At 31.4% G+C, this 26,588-nt stretch overlaps 1 pseudogene; it reads right to left on the reverse strand.

The window, feature by feature from the left end:
• Nucleotides 1-19,013: 19,013 nt before the first annotated feature.
• LOC132628858 (protein DETOXIFICATION 19-like) lies at nt 19,014-26,138 on the reverse strand (annotated as a pseudogene).
• Between the last annotated feature and the right edge of the window lie 450 nt (nt 26,139-26,588).

Genomic DNA, 26,588 nt, shown 5'->3' on the forward strand with positions numbered 1-26,588 from the left:
GTCTGATTTTCTCGGTTTTTTCGGGTTGCTCGGGTTTTTCGGGTTTTTTCCGGTAAAGTCTTCGTACAAAACATATAACTTATACTTCAAATATTTCTTTAGTCCTAGTAAGATACAACAATCTAATTAAGATATTTATTAAGAAAATAACACAAAATGTGATGAGAGATGATACTATACTAAAATATTCAACGAAAAAAATTAATGAAATTGCATAAAATAAAATTATCATAATCTAAAAGTACTAAGTCATGCTACAATAAATACAACTAATTTACAAGGCATGTAAAAAATTATCATAATCTAAAAGTACTAAGTCATGCTAAAATAAGTACGGCTACTAAGTATTAATTACATGACTAAAATATTAAAGAAAAAAATAAAATTAAGTTATGCATTTTCACTTTCTAAACTAATATAAAACTAAAGAAAAGATATCAAAATTATTGTCATTCCAGTGTTAGATATGAATTTCTTTTGTTAGCATTAGTATTGATTTGATTTTTGTTGAGTTTTATTTGAGTTACTAATATCATTGGGCTATAAAACTTATTAAACCATTCAAAAGTCTAATTTCAAGCTTGAAATAATATGTTAAAAGACAAAAAATTATGAAAAAGTTAAAGAAACATTTATAAATTACATTATAAATAAATATTTCTATGTATAAAATGTGTTTGAAATTTTATAAATGTAATGTCCGGTTGGTTTGATTCGGTTTGACTTTTTTTTAGTTAAAACCAAACCAAACCAATAGTGTTCGGGTTTTTCTTTTTAAAACCAAACCAAGTCAAACCAAACTACTAGTTGGGTTTTTTTCTCGGTTTAGTTCGGATTATCAGTTTGGTGCGGTTTGTCGGTTTGCTTTGTACACCCCTAGACAGTAATATTGTGAAAAATCCACGTAAAATAAGAATCCCAAGTCCAAGAAACAGACTCAAACACATTGTGGTCAATTGACTTGCTTATTTAGCTCCTTAATGGTTTTACTACATAGACTAGACAAATACATATCCAAATCTATGTTAGGTCGGTTTATCTAAGCATTATTAACACAACACAAATTTCCGATAGAAATTTCTGAGATAATTCATCGGAAATTGGCTTGTCGGAAATGTTTTCGATGAATTTTCCTTCGAAAATTCAATTTTCTTTTTATAGTGAATTTGGCTTTGCAAAAATAAACGTTGTCTCATTTATTTTTATTTTTTTAATTATTCAGAAGATAATTATAGTATATATTAATAACTAATACTCCTATGTCATAGCAAAATATAGGATGATCCTGGATTTTGTAGCCAGGTAAATTTACATACGAGCTATTTGATATATGTCTGCCTTCATAGTATCGTAAGCAAATATAAAAGGAACTGGTAAATAAAAATGTCACCAAAAAGCATAAGGAACAAGAGGGTAACCTGGAGGATTTCCTACACGTTTTTGTCATCTTTTTTATTTGTAAAAACTATATTAAACATCTCCCAATGGGAAAGAGAAAGTGAAAGAGGTAGGTAGTTGTACAAGTAATTAATTTTGATCCCCACATTTTTCACATTTTTATTTGGACCAGCTTCAGCCTTGAAGCACGTGTCATGTTCGTGAAATTGGTGGAAGGAGAAGGAGAAAATGATTATATTGGAAGGTAGCTTAAAGGCTCATTTGACGTGAATTATTTTCAAGAGGGGAATTTAAAATAACGTTTGATTAAACATTTGACTGAATTTTTGAACTTTTTTTTTTTTTTTTAAGATGAATCTCAAGTTTAAAAGAGTGGTTTTAACCAAAATTTTCAAGTGAACTGTTTTTGCACTCACAGAACTTGAAGATGAGGGTGTAATATTGCACTAGACTTGTCAAAATTTCAGAACGACAACATAAAAAACTACACCATGCACAAAAATAACATAATTACAACTCAAAAAGTTGCACTAGACTTTTGAAATAACATAAATTACAAAATCCGTACTATCAAATGTATAGTTCCGATTAAATTTAATAATTAGAGTTTGATAATTATCTAACAGAGACTAAAAATGCTTGCTTTTGGCAAATTTAAAGAATCAAAATTATCTAAGGGATACTTAGGGAACTATTTTAAATCTATTATCGGATATAAAAGACAATTTTTGTCATTTTTTCATAATAACAACATTTAATCGCGTGAAGTTTCAGTTTTCCAGTTCACTTTGTGTAGGCTCCTATAAACCCGTTTTTCACATTTATCAGATGCAACTTTCTCCATCAACATGCAGCAACTGGACCAATTAAAATAAATAAACAGTAAACCCTAAATGCGTGTCCCCTTTTTACTAGTTCAACTATCATCGATTTTTCTTTCATGCACACTATGTCTAATGATTTTATTTCGATAAAAGATTCACACCCAAGTTTCATAGCCTTTGGTTTGCTATTTCTATCATGATTTTTCTACCCCAAAGGGAGAGATACTTTCTTTTTGAGCCGGTTGTGGGTTAGGAGGGATTCGAACTCTCGACTCCGTGGTTCGTAGCTACGTGTTTTAATCCTTTGAGCTAAAGTCCCTAGCCCATCTCCACATGTTTTTTCGTTCCCAATAAGATTCGAATTTGAAATTTTTAATTAAGAGTAGGGAAATCTTATTCTAGTTAGTTTATTTCCATCAGCCGGCCGGTGGGAGCGAGAAGTTTGGAATATGTTTGGTGTTTCTTCCATCAATCATCCGGATCTACGCCGCACCAAGAAATGACCCGAAATTGGATCTCGATCTATTTGAGATTGTTCCTTTTATTCGTCATCAAAGATGTTTTCTTGTCTCTCGTTTCCCTCAAACTCCGTAGGTAATTCAAGACAATTCAAGAAGAATAAAATAAGCTAACACAATGAAATTGAACATTGGCAATAGAAAGTTGAATACTGCCATTCTTTCGCGTTGAATCTCATGATACACGTTGGTGATAACTAATTAACACGTTTAAGTGCATCAATTAATTTTAGATATGAAAGTTATAGTAGAGAGTTCAAATTGGATACTGCCACCTACCAAGTACACACGTTCGAATCCCCATGTTGTAATCTCCTCTCCCATTTTCCCTTCCCCTATCCCCTATGTAATAAAACAATTTTAAAGTAGGGATCTAGTAGTTCAGTTGGTTGGCTACTTAAACTTTCACTTTGTTAGTGAGGATTCAAATCCCCACATTGTAATCCCCTCCCCCATTTCCCCTTCTCCTACCCCCTATGTAATAAAAATAATTAAAAAAAAAAAACATTTTGCTGAATGCCCTTCGGACAAGATTCTATCCATCCATCCCGTACAAAGCATAACAAATCACAAATAAAGAGATTAGATACACCCATGCGAATTTAGAATAGATTCTGTTAATTTAACCGAACTCATTATTTCTGCTTAAATTATATATACATACCAACAACCACAAAAATTTACATGTAAATATATACATGTGATAAGATCACACATATTCTGAATTTATTAACTTTGTACTTGGGCTGGCCTATACTTAGACAGACCAACTAATTTGAAAATCACAAAATAACAATAAGAAGCTAGTTGGCTGTATGAATCTTCATAGATCATGTTTTTCCTTTTAAGCATAACAGTTAGTAGTAATTTCTATTAGGTTCCATATTTTCTCTTTCCATACTGTTCCATCTTGGTAGCTAGATCAAGAAAGAATTTTTGGATCGAGATCCACCACTATGAATACCAATTATTCCATAATAACAAGAAATCAAAATTAATTATTCGATGTCTGCTCGTTCCCCCTCTTCAATTCCCAATGAACAACATGATCTACTCAAGAAATTGCACAGTGAATTTCATTCCTAAAAAAAAATCTGCTTTGTTTTTTTTCCTTCCTCCATCTATTTCCTCCTTCGGGTCAGCAAGATACTTTAGGATCTGTTGGAAAGCCACCTAGTAATTACACATCCTAGTAATTACACAGTATAAAAATTACAATGACTTATGTGAAGTTGAAAAGATATTCAAGTCAATTTCTGCTCAAAAGCGGAAAGAAATAAAAGGATTAAGTTTTCTTGACACACTAACCAAAGATTATCCCAATGACCCCATGCAATGCTTTAAGCTTAGGAACATTTCATTAGAAGATAAAGCAAAAAATACCACCAACCACCCACACTTCATACCCATTACAACCGTAGATAAAACCAGACTCTACCAACCATGGACATCCTCTGTGATTATTAAACTAGTTGGAAAACATATGGGTTACAACCAATTAAAAAATACAGTCCAAAAGCTTTGGGGAAATTTTAACCTTAATCTAGTAGATTTAGGCAACGGTTTCTACCTTGTTAGACTACCTACGGAAGACCTTTCTAACAGAGCAGTCCACCAAGGACCTCGGTTCATTGGATCCCAACTTCTATTAGTAAGGAAATGGTGTCCAAAGTTCAACCCCCACCAGACAAACATAAATTATTCAACCATATGGGTTAGGTTATTAGATCTCCCAACTGAATATTATGCTACTGATATTCTCTCAAAGGATTGGGGTACAAATAGGAATTGTCCTAAAAATTGATAGCTGCACATCTGAAACCACCAGAGGACGTTATGTACGCTAGTGGCGGAGCCAGCATTTCCGCCGAGGAGGTTCAAAATATAAAAAAAGTAAACATATGAAGAAGCCTAAGAAAGTTCAACATCTATTATATATATATATATATATATAATAATTTTAACCTTGTAAAAACAGTGTTTTTTTTTCGCCGAGGAGGTTCGGATGAACACTCTCGGCTCTATGTGGCTCCGCCACTGATGCACGCCTGTATACAATGACCCCATTAGGGAAGAAATTACCCCAAAATGTTATGATAAGATACCATAGACAACTTATATATTATGAACCAACGAACCCTCTCTGTACCAAATGTGGGTGCTTGGGTCATGTCTCTTATCAGTGTATAACGCAAAAAGATGAGAGTCCTCAAACACCAAGGAAGAGGATGGATGGAGAACAGTGACATACAATAAAAGGAAAGCTACATCATCCCAGACCAACCTAGATAAGAGTCATCAATGCCATCAGGACCATTAAGCAAAGCAAAAACAAGAGAAAAAAAGAAAGAAAAGGATGAGGAGGAAAAAAAAAAAAGAAGAAAAGAATTATTAGGATGAGGAAAAAAAAAAAGGAAGAAAAAGAAAATGACAAACGTGGAAACTAAATTTACTCTAGGAAAACAAGAAAAGTTTTTTGCAGGTACATTGCAGGAAGGGCTGAGAGAGAAGGCCAACTCAAAGTCAAACAGAGGAAAGGCCAAGCTTTTGGCAACATCAGCTGGGAAAATACACTCCAAGAAAAATTAGACACATCAACGTTTAGTGTTACACATTTATCATCCCAGAAAACACATCACCAAAAAAACGTATCTCTTCCAATACCATTCATCCCAAAAGAGTAAGCCTGTTAAACGGTTAATCCGGAACTGGTTCCGGACCGACTGATTACTAGGTTCCGAACCGGTAAACAGTACCGGTTAGCCGGTCGGTTTGGCTCTAACCGGACCGGAACCGGTTAGCCTAAAAACGTATTTTATTTTATTTTGCTTAATTACGTATTTTACACATAAATTAACACTATAGTTTATTAGTTCATATATATATATATATATATATATATATATATATATATATATATATAAGTTTTATATATATCCAGGTTATAAATATTAAGAAACTCAAGATTGTATATTTTTAACTTAAGTAAATTTATATATGTTATGTTATGTTACTATATATATATATATATATATATTTAAGTTATATGTATTACTTAAGTTTATATATTTACTAACAAGTAACAACTTATGATTATTATAAAATTAATGATTGTTTTTTTTCTAAGTATATAACTTTCTATTTTATAACTTAAGTATATTATATTATAAGTATGTTCAAGTATGTTGTAGGTATATATGTTTAAGTTATATGTATTACTTAAATTTATACTAATAACTCATGAGTATTATAAAATTCAAGATTGTATATTTATAAATATATATAGTTATAACTTTCTATTTTTAATTTAAATAGATGTATATTATAAGTATATTCTAAGTATATTGTAGGTATTTGCTTAACTTAATATAAGTAAGAATATGAACACAAGTAAATAGAAGAAAACTCAATGAGCCATAATTTTTATTCATTAATGGATAACATTTATTTGAAAGTTGTAATTTTTTTTAACTTGCAAATAATACATGAGTTGTACAAGAATAAAATTACATTGTAAGCACCATTTCGCTAAGTTCTTCTATATTGTATTCATCCATTGGGATATCTTCCATGTCTTCAAATTGGTCCGCTTCACTTGTTATTAAAAATTCATCTCTTCCTCTTCGCCTTGCCTCGCCTCTAGCCTTTGGTTGCGCCGCTCCGATCGAATCCAATCGCGAATGCAAACTAGTACTTGCAAGCTAAATCCGGATAAGGAGTATCCTATGGTCTCTAATTTGTTGTCTTCCTTGGCTAAATGCACTTTCCGAGGCCACGGTTGATATTTGAACATTAAGTATATCCCAAGCCATTCTTGCAAGTACCGGATAATTCGCCTTGTATTTCTTCCACAATCCTAAGACGTCCACTACGGGCACGGTCATTTGCACCAATGGCTGCGTCAAATAAAAGTTAAGTTCATCAAAGTTTGCAGTAGTTTGAGTAGTAGAATAAGACATTCTCCGAAAAACATTTCCCTCCGTTTTCTTTCTTTCCCGAATTAATTTAAAACATTTCCCTCCGTTTTTCAACGGAATATTTCTAAAAGGTTGCAAACCTTTTCCCAAACAGGCTATATATTTCTGTTGATCCACAGAATTTTTACTTACGAAATTTTCTGATATTCTTCTTCTTTCTTCTCTGCACTTCATAAAAACTTTCGTGTGATATACTGCCTTTGAGTGGTTCGTAGTCATCAGAATTTGCTGTACCGCTTGGTGAGTAAATCGTTTTATGCTGGGAGGAAAGATTTCAATACCTCGTGTACATTGAGGGGAATAATTTCCTTAAGGACACACTGTGAATTCAGTGGGCTCGATTTCATTTTTCCATACAATTTAACACACTGTTCATAGTATTTTCCAGTTTCTGCTAATTTCGTTTTTCCAGTTTGCAGAATCTGTCCAGTTTCTGTTTTCCTGTTACTGTTTCAAAGTATTTGTTGCAATACAGATTTAATAACAACGAGGTCTACATAAAAGCTACTGGGTTCGTCCGAACCCCCACATTGCATTGTAGCTCCGCCCCTGTGCACAAGCAGTGGCGGAGCCAGAATTTTCGCCGAGGGGGTTCAAAATATAAAAAAGTAAACATATGAAGAAGCCTAAAGGGTTCAACATCTACTATATATACATAAAAAAATAATTTTAACCTTGTAAAAGAAGTTTTTTCTCCCACCGAGGGGTTCGGATGAACACCTTCAGCTCTATGTGGCTCCGCCACTGTGCACAAGCATCCTGCGTTAGCATGGCCTAAGGAAGGGCCGCACTCAAAGGGGAACCTAATGTAAGCATTAGTGGTTGCTTTCACGATTCGAACCTGGTCAAATAGAGCCAAGTACTTCACCATTGCTCCAACGCTCCCCTCCAACTTTTTATAATGGGTTTTGCTAACCTACAACATGAAGGTAGTAGGTTAACATTGTACCATTTTTTATTTCTCCAAAATACCCTTAATTTTTAATTCTCACTTCATTGATTAGATGGGGTTTTTCGTCTAATGCCAAAAAAGGGCTAAATCTGATTTCTCTCCCCTCTTTTCCTTTGTCCATCTCCTCTTTCGATTTGAGATTCCTCTTCCGCTGCTTTTGTTTCTTAGTGTGAGATTCAATTTGATTTGGCCTATCTTTCTTTTGTGCTTTTTTTTTCCCCTTTCTTTTTGTAAAAAATTAGTTTTTGGTCTTTAAATCTGAGTACCATGTCATCGCTATCAATCTATCGTTAGAAAGTACTCCCTCTATCCCAAATTGTTTAACGCTTTTGGCTTTTTGAAAATTAAACGAGTTGTTCTTTGATCGTAATTTTTTCATATGTGTTTTAAATGTTATAAATTATTAATTATGATAACTTACAGTACTTTTTACATAATTTTCAACTATGTAATTTTATTTTGAAATATTTAAAGATTCTATGTTCAAACACACAATCAAAATTAAAAAATTTGACTCTCAAAAAGTAAAAAGTGTCAGATAATTTAGGACGGAGGGAGTAATTTTCTTTTCTAGTCGAAGTTATCATGAAAGAAAGGTTATTCATGAAGTCGAATTAATATGGGTCTGATTCGAAGCTCAAATCAAATTGTTATCCAAGAGACTCATTGTCCATTTTGTCTCTATTTTCCATTCTTCAATCTTAAACCCCCAACATGGATTAGAAAAAATTATTGAAGTAAAGGACAATGAAGCAAACTAAAGAACATATCTACAAATGCTGATTTCATCTTCAATTTAAAGAAGAAGATGAATAATCATATAAAGAGATGTTCTAATCCTCTCTCACCTGCTCTTTTCCAATAAGTAACGAAAAGTAAAATTAACCACATTATATTCATGAATTATAATCAACATGGATCAGATTGAAAAGTAATTTTAACAAAATATCAACTATTTTTTTGCTTGTCCGATGGGGGAAAGGGCCAAAACAGAAAAGGTAAGCTTATGAGTTGGAATTTTCTTTTTGAGACAAAATGACAAAATTGTCCATAATTTAAAAAGAGCTTGAATAAGTGATGGGGTATTTAAGAGAAATAAAAAAGAATACATTGCTAACCTACATGGGTACGTTGCTACCACCTTCATGTTGTAGGTGAGCAAAACTCGTCTATAATCAATACTCTTTCCGTCCCATAATAAGTGTTACCTTAGGAAACCAACGCATAAATTGACTAGTTTTTTTCAACTCTATCCATGGACAAAAACTGACAAGTTAAAGTAACGTCCAAATGATGATTGAAAAAGCCACATAGTAACTCGGTATTGTTGGATTCCCAGTGCCAAAAGGATTACTACTTGTGCGTGACAGGAGAAGTAATTTATTTTTATTATAGAGGTAATTTAGTAAACGTCACATTGTATTATCTGTTTCTTAATATGCGTGTTTTTGGCTAAGGTAAAACTTATTATAAGGTGGAGGGAGTATAATATAGCTTATTATAGAGTAACATGTTACTTGTCATTTTTTTTTAGGTTATCACTCAATAATATTACTCTCTCAGTCTCAATTTATGTGATATAGTTTGATTGGGCACGGAGTTTAAAAAATAAAGGAAGACTTTTGAATCTTGCGGTCTAAAACAAAGCAAAAATATTTGTGTGATTATAAATCATCTCGTTAAGCGTAAAAGGTAAAGTTTAAAGTTAAATTATTAACAAATAAGGAAATGTATTATTCTTTTCAGGACGGACTAAAAAAAAAAGTGTATCACATAAATTGAGACAGAGAGAGTAAGAGCTTACCTTATTATATAATATCTTTTTTTATATTTAATGTTGTAGTACGCAACTTGCTTTAATCTTAAGATTATTATAAGACTCAGTTTTTATGGAAGGTCATAGATTACTACTATCTATATGGGGCAATGTAATGAGTTTTGTAGTACTTAGTTACATTGTAACCATTTGGTTGACCCAATCAAATTGGTTTGCTCTTTCAAATTGTCCTTAGAGTTGCTATTTATTACTTCATGTATCAAAGTATATTCCAATAAATCATGATACTTTGAAACTTTTTTGATAGCATATCTTTTTTCTGTCTTATTTTTGCCCCTACTTTATTTCATTTTTACTTAGGTTGACACAATCAATTTTGAGCCCTTTAAAAATGCTAATTTTTTTTAATAATAGTGATGATGTCATCTAATAAAAATAACTATGCACAAAGATAATCTAAAATGGTGATGATAATAACTTTGAAGAACTCATTTGGTACCGGAATAGTACTCTATCGATCAAATTTTCTTTAGCAATTCTTAAATTACCATTAAATTTCTCTTGGTCTTATTTTTAGAAAAAAAAAAAGGTTATTCTGAAAATATAAAGTTAGATTTAATGATTTAACAAAACTATACAATAGAAAATAAATTTTAACACTTTTTAACAATTAATAGATTAAAATCTTGGAAAATAAAATAAAAAGAACCTTTAAATTTTATTCAATTTGCTTAATTCAGTGGGATAGAAAAGAGAAAAGATGCTTACCAAGTGATCAACTCCTCAATCCCATAATTATTAAATATTGATAATCGCATCTTTGTTTTCTTGCAAATAATTTAATTTGTCAGAAATTATGTAAACTTTAATTGGTTGAGTAAGAAAATTTTCTTTTAAGAATAAAGCGTCAATGAATTAATTACAAACTAAATCAATTCTTAAACTTTGTTCCAAAGAATTCAATTTATTTTAACAAAAGGGATTCTCTTAAACGCCCTTCTTTAAATCTAGCTCCGTCGTGGGGTATGGCATAAATAATTGTTATATAGTCTATTCAAGTCAACCCGTTCTAACAAGTCACTTACCTTATCTTTTAGTAACTAACCTACTTTATTATTTATTTTATATACTAGACGGCCTATACTCATGCTGCGCATAGGTCAACACTTTAGATTATAATGCATCTATGTGTATGTAGTTGTTTTTTAATATTGATTATATATATATATATTATGTTCAAAACACAATTAATATAATATTATAATTGTGCTTCGTATCTAAAATTTTATTATATTAATGTTTGCTACGAATACAAAATCGGCAAATTTATTAATATTTTTTAAAAGAGAAGATTTGTTTAAAAGGAAACTATTTTCCTCTCTTTGAGATAAAACAATAGCAATATTTAAGCATCAGTTGATACTTTCAATTTTAATTCGATTAATTTAAAGGTGTAAAATACTTATTATTTTTTATCAAATTTTGATTTGGATAATTCTAATTCAAATTATTAAATTAATTTTACATGTTTAAAACGAAACAAAGTAGAAATTGATTTTCTATTTAAATGAAGAAATACTATTTTTTTAATTTTGGTAAATATTCTCGGTTTAGCTCATTTTACTTGTCATGTTGTCTTTTGCATGATTTTTTAAGAAAACGTCGATTACAATTATAATTTGACTAATTTACCTTATTCATTATTTGATCTCCATTTGATATTTTTTTTTTACGACATTAATCTTTTTTCACATTTATTAGAGTAAGAATAAAAATAAAAAAGTAATTAAATTCTATCTTATTTTAAAACATAAATATTTTAAGTACATTTATTTTAGTGAACATAACAAATAAATGACATGGCGGAATAGTAAATACAACAGTTTAATATCTAGATTAGATCTCATGCTAATATAAAAAAAAAAAAAAAAAAAAAAAAAAACTGTATGGTTTGACTACTTAACTTTTTTAAGAAAGCAATTTGATTTGCTCCCACTAATGGATTGATACGCACGTGGCAATGTATCCATCATTATTGACTTAATGAGATACTTTGGAAATTACATGAATATTGTTTGATTTTTTTATATGGAGTGCATTTTTTTTTACATTATTAATTTGCACTATATATATATATATATATATATATATATATACACACACACTATGTTCAAAACACGATTAATATAACATTGTAGTTTGTACTCCGTATCTAAAACTTTAGTATATTAGTGTTTACTATGAATACAAAGTCTGCACTTTTTTTTTACATTATTTTTTTTTAATATGGGGTTCACTTTTTTTTTTTTTTTGATATTGCTTGATTTTGTTAATATGGGGTCCACTTTTTTTTTACAGTGGGTTTGGAGATGGTGGGTTCCACTTTTTTTATTTTTTTATTTTTTTTATATTGCTTGATGTTGTTTAGTATGAGGTCCACCCTTTATGGGGTGCACTTTTTTTTTTTGGACATTATTAGTTTGTACTATTTTTATGTATATAATATATATACATATACTATGTTCAAAACACGATTAATATAACATTGTAGTTTGTACTCTATATCTAAAACTTTATTATATTAGTATTTGCTACGAATACAAAGCCAACACTTTTTGTTTTTAACATTATATTTTTTTTAATATGGGTTCACTTTTTTTTTTTTTTGGATATTGCTTGATTTTGATAATATAGGGTCCCCTTTTTTTTTCCCATGAGTTTGGAGATGGCGAGTTCCACCTTTTTTTGTTCCTTTTTTTTTATTGCTCGGTGTTATTTAGTATGGGGCCCACCCTTTTTTTTAAGGGACAACGGACGACGAAGCATGGGTCTAAACCCATCCTTTATATAGTTTCTTCCTTTTTTTATTTTTATTTTTTATATTGCTTGGTGTTGTTTAGTATGGGGCCCACCCTTTTGGACATTATTAGTTTGCACTATTTTTATTCATATAATATATATATATATACATATAGGTTCAAAACACGATTGATATAACATTGTAATTTGTGCTCCGTATCTAAAACTTTATTATATTAGTGTTTGCTAAGAATACAAAGTGTGCACTTTTTTTTTGACATTATTTTTTTTTTAATATGGGATTAACTTTTTTTATATATATATTGTTTGATTTTGTCAATATGGGATACTATGTTCAAAACACGATTAATATAATATTGTAGTTTGTCCTCCGTATTTAAAATTTTATTATATTAGTGTTTGTTACGAATAGGCACGTGGCAATGAATCCATCATTATTGACTTAATGAGATACTTTGGAAATTACATGAATATTGTTTGATTTTTTAATACGGGGTGCACTTTTTTTTTGACATTATTAATTTGCACTATTTTTTTAATATTAGTTATTGTTTAATATATATGGGGCCCACAACCTTTTTAAAAAAAAAGATTGGAACGGATATATATATGCCATAGAATTATGGGGCTCACAATTTTTTTTATTAGTTGTTATTTTTAATATATATGGGTGGGGCCCATAAGTTTTTTATTTATTAAATTGGAAATTGGAACGGATATATATATGCCATAGAATTATGGGGCCCATAATTTTTTTTTTATATTAGATATTGTTTTTTAATATATATGGATGGAGCCCACAAATTATTATTTTTAATTAAATTGAAAACGGACGACGAGAAAGTGAGTTAACTCACTATTCTTATATTTTACCTATTATAGAAGCATGAGTGATATCGTCGTCAATCGTCAATCAAAAAAAAAAATTCATGTACACCTGACGAGTATAGTACACACATACATGGGAAAGCAATAGAAAAAGGGACCCACATGTTTTGCCTTTTTAACTGTTCAACCATTTCTCCATGGACAGACACAACTCTAGAATAATGTGATATGAAATTGTGAATCCACCGATTGTTTTGAAATTATTAATTTTGTCTTTTAAGCTTACAATTTCATCCACATGTATGCTGTGGTCCTACCAAAACTTCCTCTCTCTAAAACTTCCTCACATTTTTTAGGCTCATTGTCACTTATGCCCTTATTTTGTGTTGCTGTTTAATTTTTGTCTCTCAAAAAAAATAATTGTGGAGTATAAATTTATATTTTTGCATCATAATATCTCACAAGTTATGTTCTGCACCATTAAAAACTTATGGCCACTAGGCATAAAATTTAGGAAAAATAACAGCCTAAGTCTATTTGGAAAAAATATTTACCTGAAATGACTCATATTTTTAATATTACCCAAAATGACCCTTTTATACATTATTATACACTTTTATATAAGATCGACACATTATTTACAGTAAGTGTATAATGCTGTATATCGTGTGTATAAACACTATTGTAAAAAAAGTTGGTTGTATAGATGTAAATTAAAAATATAACTACGTGGATGTAATATTTTATGCTGGATTGTATATTATTGAATTTATTACTAAAACTAATTACTAAAGGCAAAAATTAAATACCAGCCCATTTGAAGGACAATCCGTGCAATTTCTTCCATTTTTTAAGTTTTTAATTTGTAATAGACAAATTCCCATTTTTAAAACTAAATTCAATAGTGAGCTATAATGAAGAAAATTGTATTACACCCTATCTCAATCATGTTAATGACAAGAATCACCTCACTAATTTACCAATTTCAAATATTTGCTTATCAAATTTTATTTTAAGGTCAATTTTTTATGTCAATTTGATCAACTTCTAGAGCAAATGAGGAATCAATTTACCTTTATATGACTTAATAAATGTTTCATTAAAAACAAAATATCCTACAAACCTAATACCTTATAAACAGTACAACATATTTATTTTGAAAGATGGAATTTTTTCTTTCAACAATTTGTGAAAAATATAATGAATTAGGCCCATAATAGTAATATGAAAAATTGAAATGATTAGTAGTGTGCCTCAATATTTTTGCAATGATAGGATTCAAATATTTTATTAGGATAAAGTTTTAAATTTGTAGCAGACAAATTCCCTAATAGTTTAAAAGATAAGAGACAATTGCAAAAAAAAAAAAATGGACATTTAAATAATGATAATAAGTTCAGAAAATGATAAAGGTACACTTAGAGAAAATTTAAAGAAGAGAAATTCAGGAAAAAAAGAAATAACGATTTAAATTGAACACAAACACCGCTAAAGAAGTCATAAAACCAAAAGATTAAAAACTTATACCTTTGGGTAAGGATAAAAATGCACTAATTTTAGACACATATGTCTCACACAAATAATGAGGAATAACATCAAGAAGAAGAAATATAAATGGTCAAGAAATGTATACATATATTTTCTTAAAACGATAAAGTTGGTCTATATTTAAAAATTTAAGACTACAACAGATGCTAACACGTGAAAGCGCTTTTCAGTGTTGTTGAGTAGAAAGAGATGATGACATGAAACTCGGTAAGAGAAGGTGTATTTCAAATCTTTCAATTGGAGAACCAAACCAGGAAAGTCATATATGGGAGAAGCGGACTAAGTAAAATAATTTATTGATATTTTCAATTAATTGAATTAATACTTTCTATAATAAAAATTCCATAATTATATTACTAAAAGGTATTCTCTCGGTCCTAATTTATGTGACATAGTGAAAAGTCAAAAGTAACAAGTAAAAGTGCACGGAGGAAATAAATATGGTGTCGAAGAATTAAAATTGAAGTGCATATGTGTATACATGAAGAGAAAATAAATATTCAGTACTATGACATATATCCACTTGAGATAAAAAAAAATATTTTAGTAATGTGGCCAAGTAATATGGGACGGGAGAAGTATTTCATTTATTAATTCTTAAAGAACTTGAAAAGCCAAAAATTAACAAGTATAAGTACACCGAGAAAATAAATGTGTCGGAGAATTAAAATTGAAGTGCATAAGTCTATACATGAGAAGAGATAAATATTCAGTACTATGACATATGTCCACGTAGGATAAAAAAATAGTTGGTTATGAAATGAAAGATCTTTGAAACTTGTGGTCTAAAACAAGTCATAGATATTTGTGTGGATTTAAATCATTTCATTAAAGGTAAAAAAGGAAGTTTCAAGTTAAATGATTTCTAAACATAAAATATATCATTCTTTTTTAGACAGACTAAAAACAAAAAATATGGTACTATGTTTTTTGTTGGGCCCGTGCACAGCACGGACGTACGCTATCTAGTTAATAGTTGAAAAACGAGAACCACAAAGTGTTAGTCGTCCTCAGAGGGTCAACTTGGTAATTTTGTTTGGATGCTCTGAAGTTGGACACATGTTGTAGCTGAGCTTTGCCAAGGATTTTGCTTGTTTTGGAAAAGTAAAACATTTTAAGTTGTCAATTTTCACATTTACGCATGTAAACTTTTTCTATTCATCTAATTCAATTTTGGTAAGATTATTTATTTTTAATATTTGGTAATCGCTTGCTAAAAAGTCTAATTACTATTACCACCATTATTATGATTTAACTAAAGCTAATCTAAGACTCGAGATCATTACTATCTGTGTCTGATTATTGACAGAAGTTTAATGAAGAAATTTGCCTTTATAAATAGTTTTTTTTTTTATGATTTTCCACCTGGTGTACGGTACCCATATTAGAATCCGATTATATTGGGATTCACGCCGGATAAGGCCCATTACTGAGTGAAGCGCTCTCTATCAGGGATTTCTCCATACTCAAGGCTCGAAGCCGAAACCTCTGATTAAGGAGGTAATATTGCTTAATTCTAAAAAAGAATCTAATAGATAGCATAACTCAATAAATAATACTTTGTATTTTTTTTAATGCACATGAAAAAGCCAAATAATAATTAAAATGGAATGGAGAAGGTATTTTCTTAGCGGCGTAAAATAAGCATAAAAGTAAAATGAATTGAAAGGGGTACTTTATTAATGTACTTTAATTATTACTAATTAATATCCTTATAATATCATTAATAGGTAAATTTGAGCAAAGTCCCTAAACCAAGGTTATAAATATTGTCGTATAAACTTGAAGCCATTTAAATTTGTTGTTGTATCTGATGAAAAAATGAGTTTTGCAATAGCTCTTGCCACATGAAATTATGAGTGAAATTAAAACTTAATAAATATCAAAATATAGATTTATTTCTATCTAAAACTAAGAAATTACACGCTCACAAATTCATAAAAATGCCAATGTTAAATTTTAAATCATATTATTTTATAAAATATCGAATTACTTGCGGTCTTTTGGTATTTTTTAAATTCTTCAGCCAAAATTCCTTCATCATAAATAATTTCTTAATTTAAAATTATCCAAATGTAATTAAGAATTTTAATAATTATTAAGTCTTATTAACAAGACCTATTTAACGTGCCATACAAATTATATTCTTTATTTAAAATTATTATTTTTATTCCCCCCTTGTTTTCTTGTTTTCTTTTGAGCCGAGGGTCTTTCGAAAACAGCCTCCCTACCAAGGTGGGGGTAAGGTCTGCGTACATTTAACTCTCCCCAGACCCCCACACTGTGGGATTCAATTGGGTATGTTGTTGTTGTATTATTTTTATATCTTGAGTTTGGGCGCGGGCTTAGCACCGGCCTAATGAAAACTAGTTATCATATAAGGTACGTTACCTGTAATTATTTCTTATGCGACTTAATAATGTAGAAGTTCTTATGTTGCCAGACGTCAGTGTATAAGAGTTTACCTCATATTTTTACTCTATCAAGATATCTACATGTAACCTTCTATAAAAATTGAGATTTAAATAAGGCACATGACAAATCAGAATTTTCGGCAGATGTTTTTGTTGAAATTTGGTATTTTTGATGGAAAAACGGTTAGAAACAACGGAAAGGCTCAAATATGTCATCCAACTACCGGAAATGGCTCATTTATGCTACTCGTCAATAGTTTGGCTCACTTATGCCATCGAACTATAGGAAATGGCTCATTTATGCCACTCATCAATAGTTTGACTCATTTATGTCATCGCCTATTACCAAAATGACTCCTCCATGTCATTTTTCATTAATGTCGGTTTTATAATACCAGATATGACACTTGACCTCCAATTAGAGGTCTACGTCATTTAATTAAACCAGCCCAATTTTAAATACCAAGTTAATAAAAAATCCGACCCATACACCTTACCCACTCACAACTATAATCTAGTTGGAGGCCACGTGTCATATATGGTATTGAAAAAGCAGCTTTAATGAAATATGGCATGGATGAGTCATTTTGATAACAGACGATGACATAAATGAGTCAAACTATTGATGAGTGGCATAAATGAGCCATTTTTTTATAGTTAGATGGCATAAATGAGTGATTTCCTATAGTTCGATGGCATAAATGAGCCAAACTATTGACGAATGGCATAAATGAATCATTTATGATAGTTGAATGACATATTTGAGCCTTTTCCGTAGAAACAATTGCCAAGAGTACAATCCGTCTAAAATTTTAATTTTTCTAATAGTGATAGGTTACCTGCTATATTAGATAAAGAGAAATGATATTAGTTGATTAAATTCATAATTATTGTTTCTTTATGTCACACTGTGAGTATATAAAAGTTAATACTCATGCACTCAGACCATCTGACACCATGGAGGCAATGGTTTCAGTATTAACACTATATAGTGACAACCAAAAACAATTAGTGTCAGGTAGACTAAAATTAGCCTTTAATAATGTGAAAATGCGATGGTTTAGGGCAAAAAAGCACAAAAATAGGTAAAAGTCAAAAGTTGGATATTCCAACTTATGACTTTTAGCTTAAAAGTTATATTTTAAAAAGCAAATCCAAACACCCTCTAAATTCCTGTCCATGTTAGATATGCTGGACTCAGACCACCTTTAGGACTCTAATAAAAGTTGTCATTTTTTTCAATAAACTAATTTTTCGGCACGTCCATTACGTATACCGAGCCTTGTAGTATAAGGTATTATAAAATGATAGCAATGTCATTAAAGAAATTTGTAAGCAAATAAATAATTAATTATACATAAAAGAATAAAGTATAATTTTTTATGAGCGAACGATGTGAATCGTCATATGGTGAATTGTTTATTGAGGTCAAAATGAGTGTATATTGTCTAAACTTAGAAAGATGAATAATCAAACTATAAATATAGAGAGAGAGAAATTATTCTTTTATAGTATTATTTTCCACTTTAGTCAGCATTATAGTTTGTAGTAGTACACAATCAACTGAGTTGGTATTACATTCCTTACTATAGTATTATTTTCCACTTTAGTCAGCATTATAGTTTGTAGTAGTACACAATCAACTGAGTTGGTTTACCAGTATGTGTTGTCCTATATATATTATGTTGTTACATTTGGTGTAGAAGATATACTCAATGCAACAAGGAAATGTTCGACTGATAACTATTCTCTTAATCTAATCAAATATTCAGCCTAACTACTTCCTTGTCTTTAGATATTTCAACAATACAGTTTAATGTGAATATGAGCAATTTCATGGGTATGACCTCCTTACCACCACATACTTATTAAGAAGTTGTTATCGAATAAAAATAGACTTCGTAGAAGCTTTATAGAAATTCGACCAACATATATCTTTCTCAGGAAGAAGTAGTAATTATTTCAACTCGATCCAATATATTCATCAAGTAAATTACTGAACGGACAAAATTTCTTCATTTTTTTTTTTTTTAATTTGGACTTAAAACTTATAAGACCATACACATAATAAAGAGTGTGGCCCAATAAGAAAGTGATTTTCATGAACTCATGCCTAAGCTGGAAGTTCATTTTCTCTATTACTCTTTGTTGAGTCCTCTACTTTTTCCCATCTGATCCACAATGTCAGTAGCAATAAGCCAGAACCTTGGCAAGCTAGACCACATATCAAGCCCATCCATAAACCCTGCATCATATTTTTTCGAAAAAAACAACACTAGCATTTGACACATGATAATTTTACGGTGAAACATTATGAAGAAAACATATTAGCATGTAAAAGATCATATCATAGAGAAAAGAACAAGAAGCCTAATAGTAAATTGATTTCAGTCCCTTTACTCTAACTTGGGCTTACTACGGCGTTAAACATAGTTGCAAATAAATATATTGAAATCCAAAGGATATGTTAAATCAACTAGTTAAAGTTTGCCCTATGTTCAACTGTACTCACTATCAACTTTCGATATGCAACATAGATATATATGTTAAAACTACAAAATTTTCAACAAATTTTAAATTCTTAACTCATAGTTTCAAAACACAAGGAGTTTAATGTAGAAAAATTTAAATTCTGCAGTCCTTTTAGTACGAGGGCAATAACAAAATATGGCATGCACTTGAATTACCTGAGCAAGTAGGTTGAACTTGAAAGCAAGGAGGCCAGCTATTGGCATGCCAATGAAATAGAATGTTGCCAAGTTGATGCACATAGCCCAATGTTGCCATCCACATCCCCTAGCCACCCCTAATGATCAATTCATTTACAATATCTCTTTTAGAAAGGTCATGTTGAATGCAAAATTAATACTCTTGTTATTTTATTTTACATAGCGGTGTTTAATTGACTGAACACGAAATTTAAGAATGACACATTTTTAGAACTTGCGATTTTAATCTTGCCATGGTAATTGAGTGGCCATAAAATCATGTCACTACATGTAAAATGAAAAATATATTAGTTTTTTTCTTCTAAATTTATAATTCTTTATAAAATAAAACAAACAAAAAAATGTCACATAAAGGGTGTGTTTGGTATGAGGAAAAATATTTTCCACGGAACATTTTTCCAGAAAAATAATTTGCTAGAAAATAAGTTATTCAGCAAATAAAAAATATTGTCCTGAAAGTATTTATACATAATCTAGGCAGACTCTACGGGGTGGGGATGAGGAGCGGTGTGTGGGTGGTGGATGTGGGGACTATAGGGTGGGGTGGGGCGTGTTGGGAGGAGTGAAATGTCATTTATGAAACTTGTTTCCCCTAATGTCATTTATGAAACTTGTTTCCCCTACTTCAATCGAGAAGTTTTCCTCATTTTAAGGAACTTGTTTTTCTAGAGAAAATATTTTTCAAAAGTTTAAACCAACCAAACTTAAAAAAAATTGGAAAACAATTTTTACTGGAAGATATTTCTCCATACCAAACACATCCAAAATGGAATGAGAGTACATGATATGTGCAAGATATCATGCATTACAACAACAAAAATCTGACCTGATAAAATTCCTTGAAAGAAATCGAGTGCAAATGAGACTAGGAGAAGTGGCATCATTGTGGCAAACTTGTTTATTATTTCTGTGTTATCACTGAAGAGGCCAGCCCAGAAATTATGGCCAAATCAACTACAAGAGCAAGAAGAATACATAGCTTGAGAGTAACAACCATAGCATGCTTAGCTTTGCCAGGATTTCCAGCTCCTAACTCATTTGCTACCCTAGTGCTGCACATAAATATTAAATTGTACATTTCGTATTAGTAAAAAACTGAGGGATAATAAAATAAAATAAAATTGGCGTAAGTAATATATATTGATAGTGCGAAAAATCTATACTTTCATTGCAATTTAACTGGTCATTACTAAATTTCTCAAGTTATCATATTGGACTTGATATACAACGTGACCTACTATTGTAAATCAACTTAAAACAATAATAACATACCCAGTGTAATACCACAAGTGGAGATTATTGTAAATCAACTTGATAATGTATAAGTACTTTACACTGTTAGTAGTGACAGAGCCACATGTAAGACTAGGATTCAATTAAATTCCCTTCATTCCCAAATTACACCCTGCAGTAGGGTAAAATCAAATTCTTTTGTGTACAAATAAATTTTAGAATCCTTTTGAAATAAACAAAACTTTTAGGTGTGGTTTGGCTAAACAGTAAGTTATCCTGAGACTATAATACGAGAATATATAAAATAATGATGTGATTATTTAGTGGATATATTTTTAATGGTAGATGTTTGGTTTATTGAACTAAAAATGGGATATATAGCATATAATATAAAATATGTGTTTGGTTTAAACTAAAATAATTTAGGATAAAACTATTATTTCCAATTGTAACCATGTCTTTCTTGAAAAACTTTGGGAGAAAAGATTGGAGAATTGTAACCGTGTTATTTTGTTGTTTTATTCCGAAATGAATATTCCAGGATTGTTATCCTGCATAGAGTGTGGTACAAAAATAATACTCCCTCCGGATAAAAAAAATAATCTACTTAGTCTTTTTTTCTTGGGTAAAAAAAAGTGTCCACTTATTAAATCAAGAAACAATTAACCTTATCTTTTCAGATTTGCCCCTATTAAGTGTTATGTGATCAAATTCTAATGCCTATTTAATTAGGAGTAGTTTGGTCAATTTACATATTTTTTTCTTGGAGTGAGTAGTTTATTAAGGGGTGTGCAAATGACTAAATGGACTCTTTTTTTGATCTGGAGGGAGTACCATAATTGTGGTGTTCCATAAACAATCCCGGGATTAATAATCCCGAGATGCTATAATTTAGCCTGTAAGTATAATCTCTTATCCCACCAACCAAACAACCCTTAGAGTAGTGACATTACCTTGCAGCAGCACTCAGACCATAAGACATAGTGTAGGCAATAGCTGAAGTATTAACGCTGTAAAGTCACAACCCAAAATAATTAGTGTCATTTAGCATTTAAGAATGTGAAAATGTGATGGTTTAAAGCAAAGAAGTTTAATTACCTAATTGCAATCAGAGAAGTAGTTGTTGTCGAATTTGGCATCAAACCAGCCAATAACACAAGAAGCTCAAAAGCCCAGTACTCTAAACTGTATACATCAAATTGGGAAAATAAGGGTTTGAACCGGGAGAACAGGATCAAGCCACACCTTGATCTGCCTAAATAGAATTCATATCTCATTCGTCTAGTCAAGAAAGAAGGGGAAATAGACTCTGCCTATTCTCATACTTAGAAATCTTTGGTAAATGCTCACACGTAATCCAAGAAAAAGTAGATGACATAGTCCAAAGATTGATGAGTAACCCATTCAATGACTTTGAAAATAGACATTCTGATCACTTACAATACACGAACTCCACGAAGGAAGAGGTTAAGGTAGGAGCATTTTCAATATAATAAAGTGCATTACATAGTCTAAGGATTGATAACTTACCAATGCAGGAACTTTGGTTGTAGACATTTAGATCACTTATAATACACAAACTCTAAGATGGAAGGGGTGGGTGAGGAGCGTTTCAACATAATTGTTTTCTTGAATTTGAATTGGATTGCAATGAGTGCATTTGTTAACATTAAGATCTAAGCACTTATTAGGTCTTAATCATTAAAATCTTGAACCAAGTCTTAATTCCATTAAGAGGTATTTTTGTTTGAATAATTTATACCACTAGCTCCACCCCAACCCCAAACCCCACCCACCGCCACTCCCCACCACCCACCCCACACCCCACCTTTACCCCTACCACCTTCACCCCACCCCCACCCCCACTTCCCATCACCCTCCCACACCCCAACCTTCCATCACCACCCACCCCACCCCACCCCCAACCCCACCCACCACCACTCCCCACTACCCCACCTTCACCCCATCACTAGCCCCACCTCCAATCCGCCCCTCCCAAAACCACTCGCCCATCCCCACCCACCACCACTACAACACATCTCTTTTTTATCAAATAATATTTTATTTTATTAAATTATTAGTTACTTTTTTATTTGAATTATATATTTATTGTGTGCAAATAAATACATTATACACATTCAGATATGGAAAACAAACAGTCTTAATCATTTAGTGTTAAGACCTAGAGACAATATCTTAATCATTCAGATGTGTATTCAGATTCAGACGTCTTAATCTTAATAAAAACAAATGAGGCCTAACTCAACAATCCAAAGTCTAGTTCATGATGTGAGGATTGACCAATACCATAAATAGAAACTAATTTTCCATCCCACAAAAGATGTGGGACTTCTACCACCTCTTGCGTGCTCCGAACATATGGAGCATGGATCGGACAATATAACATGTGAACCCAACATCGGGTAAACCAAGAATTGGGATTAGTCTGATTCTAATACCATGTGAAGAAATGGACGTTGGGCCAAACTCAACCCCAAAAGCTAGCTAGTGAGAAGAGAATTTTTCAAAATCGTATAATGAGACCACAACTCATTTCCTCAATTTATTGGAACTTAATTAACAAATAGAACAACAAAATTAAGAGATATATGAGGTTACTCACCACACCATGGCAGCAGAGGGCAATGCCAACTTCAAGTTTGTAACGACATAATGAAACGGCTCGAACGAGAGACCGTCCCTCCAGATATGCCTAAATCTCTCCGAAAAAAGCACGTATATACCCAACATGAGGACCGATATCCAAATTGAAATCGAAGCAGCTAATGGTGCTCCTTTAAAACCAAGACTTGTCCAATGAACCAAGCCATAGGCAATGCCAATGTGAACAACTAAAGTGGCAACTGAACACACAACAAGAGGCATAATAATTGACTGAGCTTGAAGAAACCTCAAAATATCTTGTAAAAAACCTTGTCCAAACAATCCTGGTATTAGGAACTTCAAGAACACCCCCGCTTCTTTAGCTATTTCAGGATCTTGATGAAGTAAAATCAGAATTCTATCAGAATACCACCAAATTATAGCAATTACTGTAGAAAAGAAGAATGATATGATGCATGATGTTTGAAGATGTATCCCCAGCATCCTGTACATTTTTGCTCCATAACCTTGGCCACATAATGTCTCAAGTGCACCGCTTAGGCCAACCTATATTAATTGATAATTATTGTATGCATCAGCATGATGGAGTAAAATACTCAAATGTTATATGTTAGTGTAAAGAATTTCTCACACTATCAGATCATCCAAAAGATATCTAAAAATAAGCCTCCTTAAAAATAAAAAAAATAAAAAGCATCACGTTTAGCAGGGTCCGGAAAAGGGCCGCACTTGAAGGGGTGTGATGTAGATAACCTCCTTAAATTGTGGGATTATTATTCTTAAGAAAAAGACAAGCTACCTATCACAACATGTTAAAATGACCCCATGGGGTAAAAGTCCTTAAATTGTAAAGAATTTCACACTATCATGTCACCCAAATGACCTCTACAGTTAAGTCTCCTTAAGATGTGAGATTTGTAATCTTGAAAATAAGTGATGGTATATATAACAATGAAATTCATAATATACAATTTACACCCCTAACGTATGTCTTCTTTTGCAATTCACACCCTATCCTAATTTTTTTTTTATGATTCGCATCCTATCTTTATGCTTTTGCAAAACAATGAAAACGCTCTTTTTTAAAAATTTCCACATGGGCAAAATTGGAAATACAAAAATAAACGCACAAAACTAAGAAAAAGCTAAATAAGAAAATGAAGTCGCCTTGCTCTTAGCTTACACAGACTTTGACACCTTGACATTAATTAGAGCATATGGACCAAACTTTCAATGGCCTTTATCAGTACATTGATTGGTGTCTCTCTAATTGCCTAATGTGACATAGATCAAACTCTGGTGTATTCCTCGATAAATCAATTATCTAATTGTCTCATTCTTCCCAAACAAGAAAGAAATATCACCTTCAAGCTTGTTCCTTGAGAAATGAAAGTTTTAGCTTTTTTTTTTTTTTTTTTTTAAAGTTAAGATCAATGGGAGGACCCACCAACTATTTTATTAATTTATGATTAAACAAAAACAGATAGTCTCAAAAGAAAGCAAAAAGGCAAGAAAATGAGAAATGAAAGTTTGGTAAAGTTCAACTCACCTAAAGATGTTGGCACTGGTCCAGTGAGGTTGTTATGGGAAAGGTAAAAATCTGGGATTTCTCCTCTGAATTTCCCAAATGATTTTGTTGCGGTCTAAAGTGATGGAGGGATTGTTCAAAAGAAAAATGGTGAGATTGTTCCAGTCAATTTGATTTGAACCATAATCAGAGACCATCATTTTCTTATTCTTTCTTAATTTTGTGCCATTTATTTTTTTATTATTTGTATTTCCAATTTTGCCCTTGTGAATTTTTTTAAAAAAGAGCGTTTTCCTTGTTTTGCAAAAGCCTCCGAATCAGAAAAAAAAAATTAGGATAGGGTTTGAAGGGCAAATTAGTGGTGCAAAACGTAACGGACTCGATGAAACTAGGTACATACCATGAAAGAGATACCAGTGACCACAGCCCAAGAATTACCAAGATTTGAGGCAGCAAGTTCAAGTTTGCCAAGATGACCAGCAAACATAACAGAGACAATGTTGATGAAGTAGAAACAAGTAGTCACCACAATCATTGGCAAAGAGAACAATATCTGATTCTTGGCTTCTTCAACATCTATTACCTTATTAATCAAACAACACCTTTTTGTGTCCGATGATGCTGGTGGCAACATGGGACTTCTGAGACTGCTTGATCTTGAGCTATCCATAGCCATATTCTAACTCTACTATGATCTCTCCTGTTAGTACTGTTATTGTTCGCTTCTTTCTCTACCAACTGTATTAAAGAAAGCTTATCTCTATATATTGACTGTATGCATACAATAACATACATGTAGTCTCACAAGTTGGGTCCAGGGAGGATGGGATGAATGCAGACCTTAACCTATAGGGATAGAGAGGTTGTATCCGATAGACCGTCGGATAAAAAAAAAAATCCGATAGACCCTCGGATAAAAAAAAAAATCGTGTTTCAGAACAGGTTGGAAAAAGATACACGAGTAAAAAGCTGTGATGATATACTAAAGAAAGAAAAGTACAAACAGTAAAAGTAGTCCAGATAACCAAAATAATAGAAACATGAGTAGTAATAAAATTGAAAAATAAGCTAATGCTAGCATAATAATAATAATAATAATAATAATACTCGCGTAAAATGTTTTACACAATTGTATAACAATCATCTGTTGTAACTTGTCTAATCGTGTAAAAAAAAAAAAGTTATACCATTGGTGCAGATAAGTTAAACTATACTATATATACACTAATGGGATAAGTAATTTAGCCCGGTCATTTTCACTTGTCACGTCAAGTAATATATCTTATTTTTGTGATTATAAATTTCATATTTATGGAGGCTTACCTGCAAATATCTTTTGAATGATCTGATAGTGGTATCATATCGTCGATGCATATATATAAGGTAAAACTCACTATAAATATAAGAATTGAATTTA

The sequence above is a fragment of the Lycium barbarum genome, chromosome 1 (genome assembly GCF_019175385.1).
Source record: "Lycium barbarum isolate Lr01 chromosome 1, ASM1917538v2, whole genome shotgun sequence".
NCBI lineage: Eukaryota > Viridiplantae > Streptophyta > Magnoliopsida > Solanales > Solanaceae > Lycium > Lycium barbarum.